This window comes from Melanaphis sacchari, unplaced genomic scaffold (genome assembly GCF_002803265.2).
Source record: "Melanaphis sacchari strain LSU unplaced genomic scaffold, SCAv2.0 Contig261_pilon_pilon, whole genome shotgun sequence".
Taxonomy (NCBI): Eukaryota; Metazoa; Arthropoda; class Insecta; order Hemiptera; family Aphididae; genus Melanaphis; species Melanaphis sacchari.
Window position 1 is genome coordinate 1259116 of NW_020271135.1, and position 23458 is coordinate 1282573.

The 23458-nt window shown below is 25.0% G+C and overlaps 1 protein-coding gene across 2 annotated transcripts in view; it reads left to right on the forward strand.

Moving 5' to 3' along the window:
• Positions 1-292: 292 nt before the first annotated feature.
• LOC112595224 (probable 4-coumarate--CoA ligase 3) overlaps positions 293-23458 on the forward strand; it is a 43388-nt gene continuing 20222 nt past the window's right edge. The window contains exon 1 of one of the 2 annotated variants that reach the window (XM_025340358.1): positions 293-638. The gene's annotated coding sequence lies outside the window, so the exon portion shown is untranslated. The remainder of the gene's footprint in view (positions 639-23458) is intronic. The other variant, XM_025340357.1, reaches the window with a different exon arrangement.

Sequence of the window (23458 nt, forward strand, 5' to 3'; positions counted from 1 at the left end):
ATTTGAATTTTGATGTTTATAAATAGACCACATATTATTGCTGTTATTTTGATTCGTGAAGTCCAAGATTTTGAGTGCTTATAACACATCCCTTCATATGTATTACCCTTAAGTGTGCCTCTGATATGCGAGGTGTAGTTAGATTAACTTGGCTCATTGAAGCGAGAAACAATAACAGTGGGATATTTCACGTCCTACCGTTGTCCGCCCTGCCAACCGCTTTTTTGAACGATTGGTTGTGGAGAGGCAGCGGTGGCATAGTGTTATTATGCTAGAGATTGACCTGTTGGTTGTCAGGCGCCGGCGCATTAGGTCTGCGGCGGTCGATCTAATACGACATACGATTAAAATTAAATAATGTATATTATAATATCTATTTATAATATAATAATAGTAAAATAGCATTTTGTGTTTTCGCTGCGAGTGTACAAGTGGTCGTTTTTACAATCGTCCCGTGAATGATCAATTTCATATTTTTCTATTAACTGTTCGAACTACAGAAAATTTTTATTGATATTTTAAAATAGTTATTAATTATCTAGAGGAAAACGTTAAGAGTGCCGGACCATCAGTTAGTGGATTTCTACCGAGTCAAAACAGTCTGAAGAGGACTTCTCGGGTACATAACAATACTATAGGTAGGTAACCCACCGTTGTATTTTATCATCAGTTTTACGAGAGACGCGTTCTCTCAACCAAACGTATCGTTGTCATTGTCGTTTAGCACAGTACATCCAAAAGCATAAAACATGTTGGGCGGGTGGGCCATAAATCGGAAAAAAGTCCCGTATTGACGAAATGATGAACAAAAACAGCCATACGATCGGTTGGCTATAATAGGATACAAAAATGTGCGTCAATAATGCGACTGTGTTAAAAAAAAAAACAACGTTAAGTCATGGACGATACTATGTTTACAAAGTATATGAATTATTATCAGGTCTTCGGGCCATTTTATGCGGAAGACTGCGAAATTGTATACATAATGTCAGCAATGATAATAATAAGTTACATTTGTGATGTTATAGTAAAATAAAATGAAAGAGTGCGCAATGATTCAGACATGTGGAACAACGAACGACCGTTTTATTTATTTGGACGTCGTCCGCCTGTGATATAAATAAAACACTAAATACCTTATTTTGTCCTAATGACAGTAGTTATAGTCTCTAGATAGGTAATATATTAGTTTATCGTTCATAAGCATGTAGTAGTATTAATTATGCGTCCGGATTCATTTTTTCTTTAAATCATAACTATAACAATAATTATGATAACAACGCATGCAATAAATGCTTCGGGTGAATGCCCTGGTCGCAATTAATTTACATTTAAATTGGTCACCGTCATCCGGTAAACATGATGCATTTATAAGTTAAATAAAGTGATCCTAGTTGTACACCAGATGCAATGGCTGAAATCAAAATCGAAAAACGTTATTTTACAAACCAATATCGATGTAGTTTTTGTTTTATGTATTTTAAATTATTAATTTTATGATATTAGGACATATTTTAAACTCGATTTGTTTATTCATTTGAGGTTGTGAATTGACTAGCTACGTTGTGAGAGAGCTGCAATCATACATTACATTTATTTTCAATGTAAAATATGCCAATATCACACATAAATACATAATATGTGTATATAATATAATAAAATATTATTATAGAATTGGATAAACAGTAAAATGTCTATTAGCCATGAAATATGTGGGTAGCTTATAAGTTATAATATAGTGTGCCTATAGTCTATTATATTATAACTAAAACAATCATTATTATTTATTAAGTGCAATTAAAATGTTGACTGTATTTATAGTTTTTGATAGTATTTATACTATTTTTTCCACTTTTTAAAATTTTTTATTATGCATGCTGACCTTGAAAACGGTGACGTTCAGACTTGCATAATATTATTTGTCTGTAACACAAACACGTGCCAGTGTAAATGAAATGCTGTAAGCTTTATCTGAGAACGAATAGGTGGTAAAATAATAATGTATAACCGTGCAACGATAGTAACTTATGAGCGTATACATGTATAAATATTCAGAACAGCTGAGGGTCGCATGAACAACTGTTCTACATCTACCACAATCAGTGGCGGCGGGATATAGGATTATTTGAAGCAATTGCTTCATGTTTGAAAGCTCTTTGGCCACTGCTACTTATTAAGGGTGGTGGTAAAAATATTTAAAATATACAATATGCTTCAAAGCCTCCACAATTTCGCGCCGCCACTGACCACAATCCGTAATATTATAATGAAACGTGTATATTGTGTCATGGGAGTGTGTGTGAGAAGGGAATAGAAAGGGAATGTCTATTTTACAGCTATTATAAAAATATTTGAACCGGTTTTACCAACCATAGTGAATTGTACAGATATAATCGGCAATAAAATGAAAAATTAAAATGCATTGACTACACCTATAACCTACCAGCTTGTAGAAAATAGAAATAATAAAATAATGTTAATTATTTTTATCATCATCATTATTTGAATAGTATTATCTTGACAAAGTGTTAAGATCGCGAGGACCCAAGTCTTAAATTAAAATAGATGTATCTGCTATAGCCTAAATATGGTAGCGTGTATTATTAATACTACCGTTTATGCACTACATTTCTTTGTATTAGTTAAAATTTTATCCTTCGGTTGTTTCCAAAAAATGACAATTTGTTGACCTATTCTTTAAAATAGGTTATAGTTAAATAAGTTTTAGTAATTAGTTTAATTTTTATAAAAATATTTCATGTATTTAAAAGAAAGAAATTCTGTACTTTATAATATCATAAACATAAACAAACTAAAAATTAGTTTTGATCGATTCCTATTAATTTAAGAATGTACAATAATTTTGATGATTCAGTCAATAATTTATTATAGATAATCTGATATTATTTTTATTCATATTAAATTGTTAAGGCTTATTGTTTTATTCTAACTAGACACTTTTTGTGCAATTAACAATTTACACGAGAATGGTATGATTTTTTTTTTGAAAATTAAAATATTTTACTTATTTTTTCGCTTAGCCATAATAGATTACAGGACATCTTTTTAGCATTGAATTTCTTTTATTCATAAATCATAATACACAGTGTTTTCTAGTTCAAAAAATAATCACCACACTTGAGGGTTTCAAGAATTTATGGTCATTCCTAGTATTATCAAAGCATTCTTATAAGTATAGGCAAGAATTCGACTAACGTATGGTTGGAAAATCGTGTGACTCAAATATCCTTCTAATAGTGTGAACGAGATATTTATTGGTTCTACTTTTTTGTGTGAAATCTGATGTATACTGTTAATGAAAATAATCTTATTAATAACATTCAGTTTTGGGTTTAACGATGACAAACTTTAATTTACTAAAGTTTAAATACCAAATAAATAATAAGACGGAATGACCTATGATTGCATCAAATGTTTTCCGAGTGCACAATTGACGTCGGGTCGAAGGAATAAAAACGAAAAAAGGGTTCTCCGTAAACTACCGGTCATAAACTAGGTTTGTTTGTTACTTCTATTTCACGTTTTCTTGCGATTTTCTCAAAAACACTGGAAAATGTGCTGCTTAAGCACAATTTGTGTTTTGCTTCTAATCTTGATAATCGTGCTATATGAAACGCTGAACTTCTTTTAGTTTCCCATAAAAGTGTTAATAAATGTTTAAAAACACGCAATTTTTAAACCATACTGAATATACAAACTATACTGTACCTATATAATACCTATATAATATCCATTGCTCTGTTATAATATATTAAATCTAATAAACACATATCCATATTTCAAAATGTCACTCACTATAGAAAAACTTAGTACATAAAAATAATGTATTTGAGGTACCTATATACAAATAGTTTGGTCTATAAGTATATCATTTGGCATACACATCGAATTTAGGACAATGTATTTCATATCTGATATATTTATTGGAAATATTAAAATGTTTTTTATTTTAAATTATGATTAAATTATTATTATAGCTGAGCTGCTATAATAATCAAATAAGTTATATTTTAGTAGTATTCAAACTTAAATGTATTTTATTATAAAATTAAAAAATATATTTTTAAAATAAAAAAATTTCTAAATAGAAATTACATTTTTTTAATTTTTCAATCAAACAGAAATTAATTTATTTACAGTTTAAGTACATACAATGATAAATCGAATTTTCAGAAATAAGATAAACATGCAAGTACAAGAGTTAGTGTCTATGTTAACATTAGATAAATAGAGCAGAAAAAAATACATTTAACTTACTATTTTAATTACTTTTTTTCTCATTATTTCTTATTTTTTTTTAGTCTTAATTAGTAACTGTGTAGTTAATAAATTATTAAAATATTAGTCACAATAATAATCTATTTTTGTGATGTATATTACAGAAATAGGTATGTCAACGTAATCAGTATAAATTATAACTTATAAGTAAATAATGTCACAAAAATATGAAAAATAAATTTATGATTTACACTATATTAAAGTATTTGTAATATTTTAGAATTACTTTTGTATAGTTACATTAGCTGACCAAAAATTTTGTTTGTATATTTTAGCATTTAAGGCTAAATTTTAATTCGTAATTATCATTCATACACATTATTATTTTGTTTATTCCGTCAATACTGTGTATCGAAATAACTGTAGCGTGTAATAAAAATATTAATATACTCTATATTTATATATCTACGTATATTGTTTATTCTTACAATTATCTAGTTTATTTTAATTTATGTATTTACAATAACATTAGTAGTTATTATAAAATAGTCACTTCAACCTCACAATTAAAATATTATGTCAAGTTTTTTTTTGTAGATTATGCGCAGCAACCTACTTTTGTGTCTGACAATAAGAATTATACCAAAGTAAAACTACTGTAGACAATAACATGCATATACTTAATATTATATTAGTCTAAGCCATCAAAGGTGACCATACGTCCCGTTTAAAACGGGATTGTCCCTTTTTGATTATCATATCCTGTTGTCTCGAAAACTCCGAACGGAATGCTTTTTATCCCGTTTTTTAAAAGATAGTATCGTTTTAATCCCGTTATATCCATATTACTATAAATAATGTTTGTAAAATAAATATCAATGTATTAAAAAAACATAAAACAATTTTAAAAAGTAATTTATTATAATTATAATTTTATTATTTTAATAAGTTGTAACTTAAATTTAATCTGAAAAAATAAAAAAATATCATATTACCTAATAAAGTTTTTACCGTTTTTATTTTCATAAAAATGGTCATCCGATATTAGTCTAACCATGTTTACGTAACTTGCACAATATTGATCGATAAAAAAATTGATTTTTTTATTTTCATTCATCAAGTACATAAACTCTATAATAACTAACACAATATTATGATGAAGAATATCTTTAAAAAAAAAAAAAAAAAAAACTAGATATTATAATAGTTGAACTGAGTAAAAAATGTTTACCGTTTTAATCATATTATACATTATTGTTATTATTATACTATTAAAACGTCTTATAAATATACTTATAAGCTCTCATTTAGGTTTATTGATAACAACGGTTAATGAATTTGAAATAATTTGAATAATAGTTATTTATACATTCTTCACTTTTTTTTTTTTTTTAATTAGACCAAAGTATTCATAATATTTTCAAACATAGTTGAATGTATTATAGTGTAGTTATATAGTCAGAAAACGGATTTAATTTACTAGCATTCGCATACTTGTATTAAAAAAAATATACATATGATTATTCTCACGTGGAAATGCAGTTGAATACAAGTAGTATTTTTAAACCTCAGTCATGCTATAATGCTATATGCTATACACGATACACCTATACACATATGTAAATATTTAGTGTTCGCAGCTGTTGGATTACCTTGTCTGATATAGCGTCTCGAACGATGCACACATTGCACACATCAAACGCAATATGATAATAAATATAATATAATTTGAACACTGTTGTCTGTTACACTATACTAAGAGCAGCACTCGTTCACTCGCTGCAAGTATTTTATATATTATTGTGGTATCATATTCTTAAACTTATTTATTTTTGTTTAGAAGTAAGTTTAATATCAATTTTTTGTATTTTAATTTTATGTAGTAGACCACCTTGAAATAATTATGACAATTCATATAAAATAACTGTGTAACTAGTAGGAATTACATATATAAGTTTTATTAAGTTTCTCTATCGGAACAACTTTTAATACACGGAGAAAATATGGAATAAACAGTTTTAATCAGTTTTATTCATATTGAGTTTTTTTATTTTTATTTATTATTATTAAAATGTTTCAGCACATTAGGTGCTATTTTAAGTACATCATATTGATTTCAAAATATTATAAAACATGTATTGTAACTGCTGTGTAGTACAAGTGCGTTTAATTATTAAAATAATTCCTAATTTAAAAGTAAAAAAAAAATACAATATACCTACTTATTTAAGTCATAACTACTTTAATGTGGTTAGGAAAATTTTTCGTATATATATATAATACTTATAGATATACAGTTAGGTAATAATATAATGCAAAGTGTATCTGGAATAAGAAAAATTCGGGTTCTAAAATAATTGTTTTGATCGTTTTTATCCGATTATAAAAATATTGCTCAAGAATGTGTTTATAAATGATATAACCTTTAATTATTAAAAATAATTTAGTTAAAAAAGATTCATTGGTACTTACTAAATAATATATATTTTTTATAAATTTAAAATGCGATTTATTTGTATGCAGAATTCGTACAGTTCTTTTTCAATCGAAAAAATCAATTAATTTCAAAATTAATGTAATTGATCAAATTCTCATTAGATTTTGAATTAGATATATTCACACTTAGATAATTATTAAAGTTGATTATCCGTCTATAAACTTATAATTTTTTATTAAATTTTATGTCTTATGAACTTATTGTAACAACATTTGTATATAATATTTACACGTGTACGATTGTACAAATAAGTTGTATCCATCTATTTTCGAGCTTTAGTTTGTATAAAATATCATATTAATATATCAAATATGGTATTAAAAAAAAAAAATAATAATAATAATAATAATAATAATAATACAAAGTCTGAAAAATTCTTAATGTTGGTATATAGAGTACGTACATATTATATAGACTTTATTATTAAGTACGGAGTAGTATGTGTCCATCCGGTCGTTTGCAAAGATGCAAGTATACGATATACCTATATTATAGTGAAAATAATATATACTCGCAATCGTATAAACTATATAATATGCGTGATATGCCTTTTGTAGAAGAAACTCCGCGTGAGTGCATGATAATAATAACAATAATAGTATTCCGCATAAGGCATAACTATTTCAGACCGTTCGTCGTTGACACGCCTACAATAGAAAATACCGTAAGCTGTATTATACAATATGTATATTAAAAGGAATATTATAATCTTTTATTTTTTTCTTTATCCCGTTGTTGTCGCCGTCATTTCAAAAATACTGTCATCGCGAGCGTTTTGTGTTGTTTTATATATTATTATTATATAATGTATTCTTAATGGCCACCGGCTACCAAAGAACAGACGATGATGACGTATTCGCTGCAGCGATAGAGATGCATTTATCTTACGTAAACGTCACTGTTTTTGGCAAGAAATAAAGTGTAAAAAAAAATCATAATATCCCATTATTCATAAAAAAAACATATTTTTCGTCTTGTATAAATCAATATGTTTAAAAAAAAAAAAAAAATAATCATAGAAAAATTATGCAATGATAATACATTATCTTCCGGTCCTAAAGCTAAATATTTTGCTTGCTTGTACAAAATACATATGATTTGAATAGGTCGCACTTTGTACGTTAATATCGATATAGTTTATACAATAGTGATATTGTGGATTGTGATTATTGTTCTGTTAGAATCACGCTCAGTTTTTCTTGTAAGAAAACGAATTGTTTACACTTTACGCAGACAACGCTGTTTCTTGTTACGTTTTATTATTATTATTATTATTAAATTTATATTTTATATAGTTGATATAAGTCGTAAATTTAACAGTCCATTACTCTGATCCAATAAAGACATAAATGCATAATCGATAACAAAGTTAATATAAAATCATACTCTTGCCCAATAATACGCACCTCTGTTTTAACTGTCCTTATGCCGCGATTATTTGGTTTATAACTCGACTCCGACGAAATAAAATGCTTTTAGTATAATATAATAGGAAAAATTAATTTAAAATTTGTTTTAGTGTTATTTATTACGTAAAATCACTGTGACTATGATGATTGTAGCTATATAATGATCATTTGATTTTAGACAACGGATTTTCATAGTAGTAATGGTGATATATTTTGTGGTACACTGATAAATGTTGATGTTGGATTCTTTCAGTTTCTTTGTGTTATTATATTTAAATAAAAATAATGTGTTCCATTAGTCTCATTCCCTCATACCAAAATATCATTATTTACTTGCCGTACTTAGTGTTAAGACTAGGAAGACGCCGCCAATTATTTAAATTGTAGTGACGTTATTGTTTTTAGATTCGTACAGTAAATAAAAATGTGATTCATCAAGTATGCTTACTACTATTTTTGATTTAATTGGAAATTTATCCAAAGACTGTTTTTTTTTTTAATTTTAAATTTAATATACATATATTAAAAATCATATTTCCAGATTTTTGGTTTTTATTATTTTTTTAATATTATTTAAAGATTGTACTGTAGCAATACAATTTTTTTTTTTTTTAAGTAAAACCCACTTTTATTATAAAATAATTATTGTATAAGCACTTGATTTTTTTCTAATTTTTGAAAAATTGATCATATATTTAAATACCCACATTAATATTAATTTCAATAATTTTCAAATTGTCATAGCTTCCATAATTTTTAATTTACTACCATGATTGTTATATTTAGTACATAAAGTTAAATAGTTAAAAGAATAAATTATGTACAGACGTGTAGAAGAAAAAATAGAAGGTAATATTAAATCCGATTCGAAAAAATACAATTATCAATGGTCGGCTGGCTTTCACGTCGTCGTTTACATATTATCTATATATGAATATTTATAATTTTTATGTTTCAAAAATTAATTATAATTTCTTCATGACTGAATATAACAATATAATAATATAATTTAGTATGATCTAAAATCATATAATTTTATGTTTATAAAAAATAAGTTATGATCAAAAAATATTGTATTGTATATTGTTGTGATTTTTATTTATTTTTGGTAAAAAAGAAATAAGGAAACAATAAAGATCTGCATTCAGGGTATACAGTTGCATATTTTTCTACCCTTAGGGCCATCGTTAAGTTTTACGAGGCTCTGGGATAAATACATTCTGCGAGGCCTTAAATTTATGGCATATCTTAGTATTTAACACCCCCTCTTACCACCAAATGAAGAAATACAGTAAACTAAGATACGTTGTATTTGTATAAATTATTTACCTGAATATACAGTTAATGATAGTGATGAACGATGATGGAATTGATTATATTTTTGTATAGTAGTGAATAATTGAGTATTATAAAATTAATAACGCAGCATAAAAACAAATACCCAAATATTTTTATTCGCTTATACACATGTAAGGCGTCAGGCCCTCTCGAGCACAGGTCCCTGGGCGTGGGCCCTACTCTCTTGGTTCTAAATTTAGCCCTGGTTACCCCCTGCGCACGACTATGACTGTACACTCAGACGTTCGCGTATTTTACATGTTTAATATTTGTTTATCACGGTTAAGGTATATTTTATTTTTATACACGTATATCGATAATCGAATCCGTTGAAGAGATAAATAACCAATAAGAAATATCTTATAGAATTTTTTTTATTGTACTCTTGTTAATTACAGTGTTTAGCGCCTTTGTTCAAAATAATTAAAATACAAACTGTTGTTGTACATATTACATAATATTATACTTATTATACTATACATAATAATATGTTCACATTTTTAATACCTATAAATAATTAAACGTTATAGAGCCAACGATGTACTGTCACTAGACTCACGATCCTCGCATTAATGGTACTTACCTTTATACCTATAACCAGCTACCACGTAATATTTGCCGGTGTATAGTTAAATATTAATCAGTAATCACTATATGGATGTGTGTTTAATGTAGTATTATTTTAAAAATGCAATGAAAAATGCATAGCATTTTAAAAATTTTAAAAATTATCTTCTTATTAGTAAGAAGAAATCTTATTTTAATGTTCATATAAGTATTAATTTTATTAATTATAATTCTAATAGTTCATAGAATATCTAAGTAGTAGATATTAAGGTTTTAGTCTATAGCGTCTACGACTTACGAGAATATATCTGCTTTATACCTAATAAGATATACGTGAACTCTACACATAACATCTAATTATTGAATATACCTATGACTTTTATGAATTATTTGTATGATATAATAAAATATTCATGAAATTACTTTAATATGAAATTAGAATTCTTTTGTAGTTAGTACGCTCAATAACCATATTTTTTGCGTGATTTCTCTATAAAAAAACATCGGGAAAAAACTCCGTGAAAAAATAATCCTATAATAACAATTATGTATACCTAATACTTACACAATTATTCGCGATATTTCTGTCGGTCTATGTATGATTTAAAAACAGTCAATATTTTTGATTATAATAAATGTATATTACAATATCAATAATAAATAAAAAAATATGTATGAAACTAATATTTCATAATTTTTTTTCTTAAATTTAAATATATATTTTTTTAAATCTGTTCACTTCAATTTGATTAGTATTTAACCATTCATTTATAATTTGTTTAATCTTTTTTGAACGATTTTAGATTTTGGACTCAAGTGACTAGAGATCCTCTATTTTTCAAATCAACTTTTGTACGATTTGTCGACAATTTATGTCCAAATCATTTGATGTTTTCCTTCAACTTAATGAAAAAATCAATTGTTTCATGGCTCAAAAATGTTATTAGTTTGGTGGTTATTATCACAAGCGTTGCTTATAGTAAACATTCCATGTCTCCGCATGAAACATCGCTGGAAAATGTCGAATGATTAAGTTACGAGTGTTCTGTTAATGTATTTGACTTATAGTTCCATTCAAATACAAGGTAGGTTTTTAAAGGGGGCACAGATAGACAATTGTTCTGGGGTAACAAAATTATTTCTAATAAAATAAACAAAAAAATCATTTTTTCTTTGTAAAGAGGGATGATTTATTTCACAATTCATTATACTTTTTGTTATTTTAATTTTTTAATTCACATATCCATATTTATTTATTTTTGTTTTACCTAATTAGTATATTTTGTCATTTTAAATAAAGAAAAATAAATGTTATTATAACTAAATACCTAATTAGTAATTACTAAAATATTGGTTTTATTTAACTAGTACAACTAAGACGAAGAATAGCCGCATGGTCCGCAATTCGCATAGGACAATCAAATTATGTGTTGGGATTGTCGATTGTAGGAATCATCGAAATAAAACTATTTATAACAATTGTTGATAACGGCTATTCAGGTTTCTACGAAATATATAAAATGTAGATACCTAATATTAATTATGAGTTTTTAGTTTTAAAATTGTAATATTATTCATGATGTAAATGCGTAATCTTACGTGAGTGTGACCGCTGTGATATTTTTATTAAATAGTAAACTTCAAAAATTTAAATTGATATTGAATAGTAAAGTTATCGGTCATTTTATTGTCACTGTTTGAAGTGTTTCGTTCTATTATTATTATTGTGTATGTATTTGATATTTTTAATTTTGATTATTATTTATTATAAGGTAAGTTGATTTAGTTAAATAAATTTATAAATTATAATAAGAAGTTGTTGCAATTGCATATTGTAGTATTTTACTTACCTACTAAAATATATTAATGTTATTTCATATCATAATATTATAAACAGCAGCTTGCTTAACTATTAGTCAGTTCTTATTACGTATCCTGTACTTACATAATTTAAGTCTATAAGTAAACCAATAATTGAAATGATAATTTACTGTTTTAAGAATAGTTATATAAAATAAAACAAATAAAATATTATTATTAATCGAATTTATCTTTCATTATTATGTGTATTATAGTAAATTACCCCTAACTTATAAGTTAGTGACTCGTGTTTTTAGCATATAGCAGATATCTATACCTACTATTAAAAATGTATGGGCCATAGGGAATGTATATAGTTAAAATTATTAAAAATTACGAATGAAATTTTCATTGAGAAAGGGAAATATAAAAAATGTATTTATTTTATGACTACCGGTGATAAGAAAATGTTGTCATCACTACTATGATATTATAAAAAAAATATGTTTTAAAAGGGCGCCATAAATGTTGTATTCGGGGCCACAAAATTCCTAAATGTGAACCTTCTTACATTGGTTTCTTTATAATACTTAAATAACTCATCAGCATCAAGAGGAGTAATTAGTTTTAAATAGTCAACACCTTATAATTTATTTAGTGGTAATACACTTAGTATATTCATCAGAGGTATGGCTAAAAAATTTTCATGGTGTATGCAAGCACTAAATTCACCTATTTCGTTACCGGTCTTCTTCAAAATATAAATATTTAATTTAAGTTGAAAATATTTTTATATTAAGTAGGTACCATTTGTAATATTGATGATTTAATATGTCAATAAAATATAAATTGAAACTTTGTATAATAACTAGGTAATAAGTATAACTATAGTATTTATATTGTATTAGATTATTCGTCATTACTCATTAATTATTAGTTATCACTGTTATAGTAAAAACTTAAAATTCTCAATTTACGATTTCGTTTTTAAACTAAAACTATGTACTCAATTTAATTTGCATGAAAGTTGCTATAAACCTGTCTTATAGTAGTAATATAATATCTATTGTCAAAATACTTGGAATATCAGTAGAAATTTAAATTTGTTACTAGAATGCGCACACTTTATGCGTATTTTTTAATTTAAGGTTTATGATTAGTTTTTATATAATATTAATTGTATATTTAAATAATTTGTGACAAATTAAAATTATTTCTAAATACATTAGATACCTAGCAAAGATGGTGGACATTTTTACAACAATGTGTCAAATGAAACATTATTAAATTTTATTTTTCCTAGTTAAAGTATTATTTTTATCAATTATATTAATTGAAAATATAAATTATACATATTATATTATATATTGTTACTTGCTAATTGATAATTTATATTATTGATATTTGATTAGTTTTATTAGGTAGTAATTGTTTTGGTCAAATGCTTATGTCACTACTAAAAATTCCACGCACATTTAACGAAAGAACATGCTTGTTATTAATTCGCCATTTGTTATTGTATAGGTAGATTCCAGTTTTGGTTTTATCTTAATCGAAATTTGTCGTCAAAATTTAGACGATTACTTACTACATTATCTTTACTACCTTAAAGTAGTTCGTATTGTATGTTAGCGTTAAGACTGTTTGGATGTATTCCAATAATTCGGAAAAAAGGTTCCATAAATTATATTGGCAAAGGTGTGTATGTGTGTGTGTGTGTGTGTGTGGCTGAAAAAAATCTGAGATATTTCAACAATGATAATAGGTTATAGGTGGTTAACAAAAAATCGTTTGCTCACGATATAAATTATTATTAGTTTCTTACCCTTCGCATGTTTTTTAAATTTGTAGTCTTATATGACTTTGATTTAACTCAAAAAAATCATAACGCAGCAATGGGTTTCAACATTCTTACAAGTAGATAAAAATTGACGACTTTCTATCTTTGGCAGAGAAAACATAGACATTACATTTATTGGCTTAAAACAAATTCTGATGACGGGGTTTAAAAATAATTTTCAATTTTTACAACCACAAACTACGTGTAATATAACTACATTTTAGACATACTTTTAAATCATTTTAAAAAATTATAATATTTTTAATAATTCATTTGCATTATAATTTGTGATTTAATTTGATATGTTTAAATTTATTTTATAAGAATTCATAAAGCATGTTCTTTTTTTTTTTTTTTAATTACTAATAGGTACCATCTAACCATAAACTACTGTTCACTGAAATTATTTTAGATAGAAATAAATTATAACATAATATTTTAATTCAACATGGTTCAATGACTCTGTAATCAGTAAATCAATGTGAAAATGTATTTCAAATTTATCAATACTATTGTTTCCCTATTTAGTTGTTAAATATGTATAAAAATGCGTTATGGCTCAGTAGCTCTTATACCTTGGTTTGGTGGCATATTTCTGGTTTGAATTTGTGTAGTTATTTGCAATGATCAAAACGTTTTTATCAACATTCTGTGTTTAATTTCTTCAACTTTTTATTACGATATTTGTGTTAGAAGTTAGTAGTAATAACTAACAATACTTTAGTTTTTTTTTTATTTTCGTTGATAACTCTACTTCCTAGGAATTAAATTTTTATTCGTGCATTGTATTACTTTTAATTCGTAATTCATTATATTTTTTACTATGAGTTACCTACATGACTACATAAAATGCTACGTAACTTAAATTAATTAAACTACCTATTCGATTAGCATACATGTCTTATGGTGTATTTATTTTTTTAATCTACTTTGAGCGCTAGTAGTGTTGTAATAATAATGTGATCTAATAATTATTTTGCAAATAGCTTTAGTCGCTCGAGACTAAAAGCAAAATATATCTATGGCAATAATTTGTAGATATAGATAAAATTATAAATATCTGGCTGAATTTTATATTTGGTTTGTTTATATTTTATCAATAATAAGTTGATATGTAAACCCAAGGTTTAGAGATATCTATTAGCTATAAACTTTGATGTAAACCAAGATTCCGCTATCAATTTATTTTTTACTATCATAAATCGTTGTTTTTAACAATAAATACAAACTTGAAAAATGGTATCATTCGTTTAAAAATATTTTATTACCATAAAAATTAATGTTGTTTAAATTATCAATTATTTACTTATACGAATAATTATGTACAAATTCATAGTTGAAAAATTATTTTAACAAATTAATTGCTTATAGGTGCCTAAGTACTTTAAAATATAAGTTAATGTTTAGGGCAAGCACTCTAGCTTATGAGTTTTTGAAATGTCAAAATGGTGAGCAAATTTTTTGTCTTGAAATTATAATGAAAGTTTTATGATTCGTCGGTAACTTTGAGATATTTGCTCTACATCATTCATTGCGTATTATAATAAAGTCAACATAGACGGGGTACAGTTGTTTAAATATATTCATATATTAAAATAAGGCAGTTCGTGATGGTAGACGTTTGGCCTGAAGTAAACCATATTATAATATTCTTTATTATAATATATATATATATTTATATTATTTTAATGCCGCAAAGTAAATCTGTAGTTCTCTGTAAAGTAAGAATATTTTGAGAAGAAAAATTAAACTATCATTTTTCAAGGTATTGTCAATTTCTACATAATACGTAAGAAAAGTTCAAACCTTATAATATTATCTTAACTATATATATAAAGTATACACTTCCGCTAATGTAATCATTTTTTTATTGGTATTTAACAATCTTGATTATATTATATTATTTATTATTTAGATAAAAATAATCTACATGTTTAAAAGCGTATAGTTATGAACTATATTGACTTATTAGTTTATTACCGATAACTATTTTTCTTTTCATCATACCGTTGTGTGTTCTTACAATGGGTGTTTTATTATCTATACAATATACCTACCTAATAATATATTTATCATTATCAATATTATAATATATTATTATTATTACAAGTAAATACGTGTGATTTATAATCTTGCTTTTGAGGCTTAGAAGTAATTTATCATATTATAATTAATAATTTTTCAGTTTCTAGGTATGATAAAATTAAATAAATCGTTATAATACTATTTCTGGGTAAGCCTCTGCTGAAAAAACAAGTATTACGTTATATCGTTACAAAATCATTGTTGCAGATGAAGTCGATTTTTCATCGTTCAACGAAAGCGCTCGAGTGTCTACGAAAAATATTTCGTATATTACTCATACAAATTAGGTACCAACGTATGTAGATTGTTGGTGAATAATTATTACAAATATAAACTACAAGAAAATTGTGTAAATAAAATATTTAATTAGATTAATATATAAATAGAGCTGCGTGGTTCATCAAAAAGTCATATTGAGGGATTTAAAACCACTTTACTGCACTATACTATATTACTATGTATCATAGAGTAGCATTATGTTATTATAATCATGATAATTCGTAACAGTAATATTTTTATTATCATTAAATATAACTCCAGTAACAATATTTTACCAGAAAAATTGGTAAACTTTGTTATACGATATTATAATATTAGACATAAGTATGTTAGTAATAAATAATAATAGTTCGATTTAATAACAAATTGTTGTGTTTATTTGAAATTCAAATTCACTATACTTACAGGTAAGACAGGTCAACAGTAGCGTTTAAAAAATTACAACATCCATAGTAGGTTTGCGTCGAATGAAAACCCATTATTTAGTAATAGGTTTTAGGGAGTATTAATTTTTTTTAAACTTGTTATCAAATACGAAACATAATTGGTGACATTGTTTTGCACTCTGATAAATAATAAATGTGTATTTGTTTTACAATGGTGATTTACGTTAATAGCTTTCTAATTTTAAAAGTTTCAAATAACCCTATATTTTAATTATCATTTGTGAATTAAGTCTATTGATGGTATACATCAAATTTGTAATTTTTTCACCATCTCAGTAGCTTTCTCAGTGTTTTGTCAGTGTAGAAAAAAACGTCCATAGTTCGAAACTAAGTCAAAGAAATTTCTATTAACATAGTTTAGAATCATTTTTTTCTTGGATATTATTTTTTAATATTAATTTTTATCAGTTATTTTTCTCAAAAGTAAGTACTAGGAAAAAATAATCTTTACATAACTATCAATAACAGTACCTGATTGTGCCTAATGGTTAACTTTACAATGTATTTTCATATTTGTCAATTTTTCTATCAATATTAAAATTAATATAGATACAGTTTTAGTAGTGAAAAACTAATAAATATTCTTTAAAAACTTTAAACATATTGTGAAAATGTAAAAGAGAATTCCTTTAAATGTAAAACGTTTTAGTATTACTTATAATATATTGACAGGTAACAATTATGTGATGACGTGAACCATTGAATTCTTTTAATAACTTCTCTGTAAAAACTGCCGGAAAATTTTCCAACTCTAACAATATATTATACTTATAAAGTTTACCATGTTTTTCATAACACAGCATATTATTATTGTTATTATTATTAACGTACAAACCTAAATTTCTTATTTTCACGCTTATGCATAGAACATTATTTTACCATAATCAATAATAATTTTATGAATAGTATTTTATACGAATTCCTATAATTTGTAATACATAGTATTTTAGTTTTAAATTGACTGCAACTTCTTCATATGAAAAATAAATAAATATGAGATATATTTCATATTTTTTTTTATAAAATAAAAACAGTGATTAATTATAAATACGTTCTTAGATCAATTGACATGATAAGTTTTTTTTTTTTTAATGTGAATGTGTTAATTTCTTATAATCACAACCATTGTAAATCTATTTAATTATTTTCAACTCTAGATTTTCAGTCGATTGCATGAAGATTTGTTTTTGTTACATATAACGTAAGTTTATTTAAATTGTTTATATTAAATTTAGAGCGATTTATTCAATACATTATTATTATAATAAATTATTTTTTATTTAACATAATATTATACTACAATGTAAACTACATTTATTTTATTATTCTATATTAATCTGATCAATACAATGGTTTAGATCAGGAGTCGAACATTTTTTGTTGTCAAGGGCCAAAAAATAATTTAAAAAAATTTCACAGGCTATAGGTACATCTTTTTATCTAAATTTAACAGTTTAAATTTTAAACAAAGTTTAATTTAATTTATTTAAGTTTATCACTTGTTGGTACCTTTATTAATTTAACGTGGTATATTTTAACAAAGTTAGATTATCAACTAACATAATTTGATATTCCATATTTTTATACCAATTATAAATTGTAATCGCAAGCCACATAAAATCGCCACACATATGGGGTCAGCATGTTGCTGACCCCTGGCTTAGACCAATAGTTAGACATTTTATCGACTTTTAGGTGGAATTCAAAAGCTTAAAAATTTTTTCGAACCATGTTAGAAAAAAATCAAAATCGTATAGTTTTGTTTTAAAAATCTTTATCCCATATTAAATTTAATTGTCATTTTGGAGCGACCGTAAGGAATAGTTGTAAGGGCCGTTAATAACCCGCGAGTCATCAGTTGCCGATCACTAGCTTAGACAATATACATTCAGATTCTTTATTGCCTAAATAAAAAAATAAAATTGTATTCCTATTAATAATTTGGTATAATAAAAACCAATAACGAATAGTCTTAAAATACAGAATTGTATACATCATTATGTTAATGGTAATTATTTTTACCTATCTGAAATTGTGCCATCCAATAATATTGTATACAATTACAATATTTTATGTTATATCTATATTATTAAATTTGTTTCAAACACAGGTATAATAAGAAAGATTTAATATTATTTTATTTGGCTGATACCTAATTGGTTCCCGTACCCCTACTCCACATGACGAATTGGTTCCGTTTAAAAAGTATTTTATTAAAATGAGATGAATTGGTTCTCGTTTTTATTCAGGTTAAATAGTTTAAATTTTCATTTTTAAGCAATAAAAAATATTGATAGGACTACAAATTGTTGCAAATCATTCCATTTAAAACTAAATAACAATTTCACCATCGACCATCTTAATATATTTTATTTTGTGGAGACTTAAAACAGTATCAAACATTAAATTATATTAAATTTCGTAGTAGTAATACAAAAAAACTTACTAACGAACAAGAAAAAACTACCAATACTTAGAAAACTGTATGACTAACTATATTATGAAAAACTTACACAATTAAAATATTTGAAGAAAGTTTGCAAGGTTAGTTACAAATAGTAACAATTTTTAAATTTTTAGTTATTATATTTAATTATTATTATTTTATATATCAAGTGATAATTTGTTAACCTTTGCTTATACGACTACTAACGCACATTTCCAACCGTGCCTACTTTAAAATTGACATTCTTGCCTGTAAAATTAGAAGAGAAAATGTACTTGATTAAAAAGCAAGAAGTAACTCGACTAATAATAATACATTTTAACAGGAACCAATTGAGTTCATTTTAATAATATATTTTTCAAACGGGGTCAGAACTCCATAAAAAAAAAAAAAAATAATAATAATACAATATTTCTTACAAAGTTATGTTTCCAAAATTTTTGAAGACTATAATGTCTAATTTAAAATAAACGAATACGCTTTTTGAAACATTTTTATGGAATTTGCGCTAAGGTACGGTGTTCTTTTAGTTTTGAATAAAACTATGTTGATGTTCACCATAATATATATTGTTTACAAAAATCATTAAATTTAAAAAAAAGGTAAGACTAACAAACTATACAGGAACATTATTAATTGCTTTGCTTTTCACGCCACAACTGCCTAAGTATATTATTATTTAAATTTGAAAATGATAACTAATTAGCTCTTAAAAACGATTCATTGAATTGAGGTCATTTGATATCCAGTGTGCATACCACGGTTAGTACGTTTATAAAAAAAGTATAGTATACTGTGAAATACAATATTACTATTAATATTGATTTAAATTCTTTGATTTTTCATCGTAATTAAAAAAAATATTGCAAATTGTTAAAATTAAAAAACTGTTCAAACAATATTTCCGAATGCAAAGTATAAAATAATAATCTATAATAGTCATCGACTTGTTCGCTTAGGACTATACCTATATTTTTTCATTTCAAAAGAGTGAGCATAATGATGTATATTTTAAACGTATAAATTATTCATAAATAATTAATCAAGTTGGTATTTTCTGCATTTTTATTTTATTATTAAAATGTTAAAATTACTATATATTTTTTTTTTAATTAAAAAACATTTATATAAACAATAAACTTTAAACACCTATTAAAAATACTTTTTTTCAATTGATTAGAGATGAAAGTAAAACATTTAAAAAATATTTTATGGGAATCGAAAGTTTTTGTTATGATACGATGTAATTTTAATATATTTAGATACGTTTTAAGCTATTTATACTCTATAAACTTATTTGTACCATTTTATAGTATATTGACTTACATATTATAATTTAATAAGAACTAGAAATGTTATATAAAATAATATAATTTTTATAAATTTTATACTGTATTCTGTAATTTGTTCTAACCAAAAATTAGTTCAACTTTCCATATTAATAATAAAAACAAAATAAATAGTTAAATATCGATATAGATATAAAATAAAATGTGCTTAAAAATTGCTGATAGATCATTTCTATTCAGAATTGTTTTCTACCTCATAATAAATAATGACTTATCGTTGAATTAAAATTTAACACTTCTTTCACAATAAACTTTTGATTACAAGGTACACCTTGACTATATCTACTTCTATAGATAGCAGAGCAAATTTCTTGTTTCTTTTTACTTTGTGAAGAACGAGTGTAGTGGCTAAATGCATATTATGATAGATTTGCAATGTATTTTTCGTGTTTCTCCGACAAACACTTTTTTGAGAATAAAAAAAGATCCCTATGTTTCACGAAGCAGCAACATCATTTTAGATTTGAAATTTAATACCTACTATACTTTACAGTATTACATTTCCAGTATAGTCGAGAATATCAAAAAAATATTTAGACAGGTATATAAAAATATACTAATAATATACTAATCTAAGAAATCTAAACGAGTATAATTTTATAATTGAATTTCGATTATTTTTGAGGATTACAAATTTCACAGAAAAAAAAAGTTATTTATTAACTAAGCGTCACCTTTTACTTTATAAAATTATCTTTCTTAGACATTCCATGCTTAATTTTAAAATATTACACATTTTTTATGGATATTTATTTTATGTTTTAAGTTAGGCGCAATGGTTTTTTTTATTTTTATACGTTTCAGTTTAAGAAAATCAATAAATACCTACTTATCATAGATAATTATACTCATATGGTATAACAATAAGTCAGTATAGGTACCAATAATTTATTTTCTCAACATATTCTAAGTTTGAAAACGGGAATATTTTAATTTTGCCTTTTAGTCATACATGTACATATCGATAACCACAATGTTATATTTACAATAATATAGTTTTTGAGATACCTATATATGTACAGCATATACTATATTAAAATAATTTAATTTATTCGTCAGTTGTGAGGAAACGAGCTTCATCATAATTTATTGTTGTATGAATTGATAATATTTTAGAAGTACTTTGTTGATAATATTTAATCATTTGGTAACGACTAATAAATAGTTTGAGAGATTTCGAGTGTGCTTGTAGAGTTGTTTATATAACAATCGATTGACGGGTGTTAAAAAATTAGTTTTAATAACATTGTATACATGTATATATATTATGTGTATATTATACTGTATAGTCATTGCGTTGTCGTTGTCGTTTTTATTTTTATATGATTGGTATTTTTATTTTATTTTCCCTCTCTTCTCCGGCGATAGCACACGTGCTTCACATAAATCAGCTGTATTAGACTAAATGTGTTTAGGAGTCCTCAACTTGGTTTCAGACAATAACGTATATTGCTATTTCGTACATATTATATATTTACAGGGTGTTTCTCGATAATACAATATATTTAAATATAAATAAAAATGTACCAAAATATGAAGTCACGGATAAAATTAAATTTCTCGTCGTTTTATTATTGTCATAAAATTATATGATATACGTAGTTGCAATAATATTAATAAATTAGGATAGTGTTTAGACAAATACACGCATAACTCTTAATAAAATTGTATCATAAACAACTATAATTTATTATACTATAAATTACTATTTAATTACTATTTATTATACTTTTATTATACTATCACTGAAAATCAACTACACAGAATTACATGAAATTTCATAGTTACTTTTTTCACTGATAATTTGAAAAATTGACAATTTAATCATAACAATGATCGTGATTTATATCCATTGATTAACTTGTTTATAAACTACTCTGCATTATTGTTGTATGTATGTGCATATTTGTATTATGTACTTATGTGGCTAACACTTATTTTTTAATTTATAAAAATAAATATTCTCGGGACAATAATATTATTGTGATACACTTATACGTATTTATTAATGTGTTACTTTAATAATATAGTGATATACTACTGGTAATATTATGTACATACAACTGTACTGTATAATTTTGAAATTATGACCTGTACGTATATGACCCTATCAAAAAATACAATATTGTGTACTCGACATTTACTACAGGGTACGGCTAACTATGATTACATAAATTATAAGTAGTCAAAGTATATGTAGACACAATCGGCATTATTTAATCCAGAAGTTAAGTTAAATACTTATGTATGTGATAAAAGTGTAAATATATTTTTATATCATATAACATAATTTATAATCCTAAATTGAGCCTAATGGCCCTAGGCTCTATACAGTTTATTTTTAGATCTTAATAGTTGAATTAGTGAAAAACGTTTTATAATAATGATTACAGTATAAATTCTATATAGTGACTAGTTATGAAAATATATTTTTTTAATTTTTTTATAATATTGAATTATTTGATTTATTACTGTACAGCCTGTTAAAATTACTAAGAGACGTGGGTACTGCATATTTAAATTTCCAAAGACTTTCAATCCCGAATTAATAGTAAACTAAGAACATATTGATTTCATTAAATTAAAAAAAAATTACTAGAATTGTTATAATGTTAAGAAGTGAAAACTTTAAAAATGTGTATTTAATAACTCATCATAATATTATGTATCGTAGGTGTATTGGGCTTGTAATTATGTAAATTTGAGTTTATATTTTAGATACCTTCATTATTATGTATAATATAATAAAATTTCTAAGCATATTGATTATTTAACCTAGTTCTAGACATAAAAATGTAATTAGTGTTGTTTTAAATTGTATAAAATCACATTGTTTACATTTATTTCGTAAGTATATACATAATTATGTATAACTTGTGAATACCCTGAAGTTCTAACTTGTAAAACCTTTGAATTGTATTTCAAAAGAAACAAGATACTATTAAAATTAATATTTCATCTCTAAAAAGATGGGATTTCTTTACATATTATTATTTTTCACGTAAATAAAAATACTTTCACTTCCAAAATACATTTTTCTATGCTACTGAATCCATTATATTACTCAGTGTGTAATTAACAAAGAATAATGTTGGAATTTACGTGTTTCTTAAGCTTTTTCTACTCGGGTAAATTTAAAGGAAGTCTGACTTAAAGTACAGTA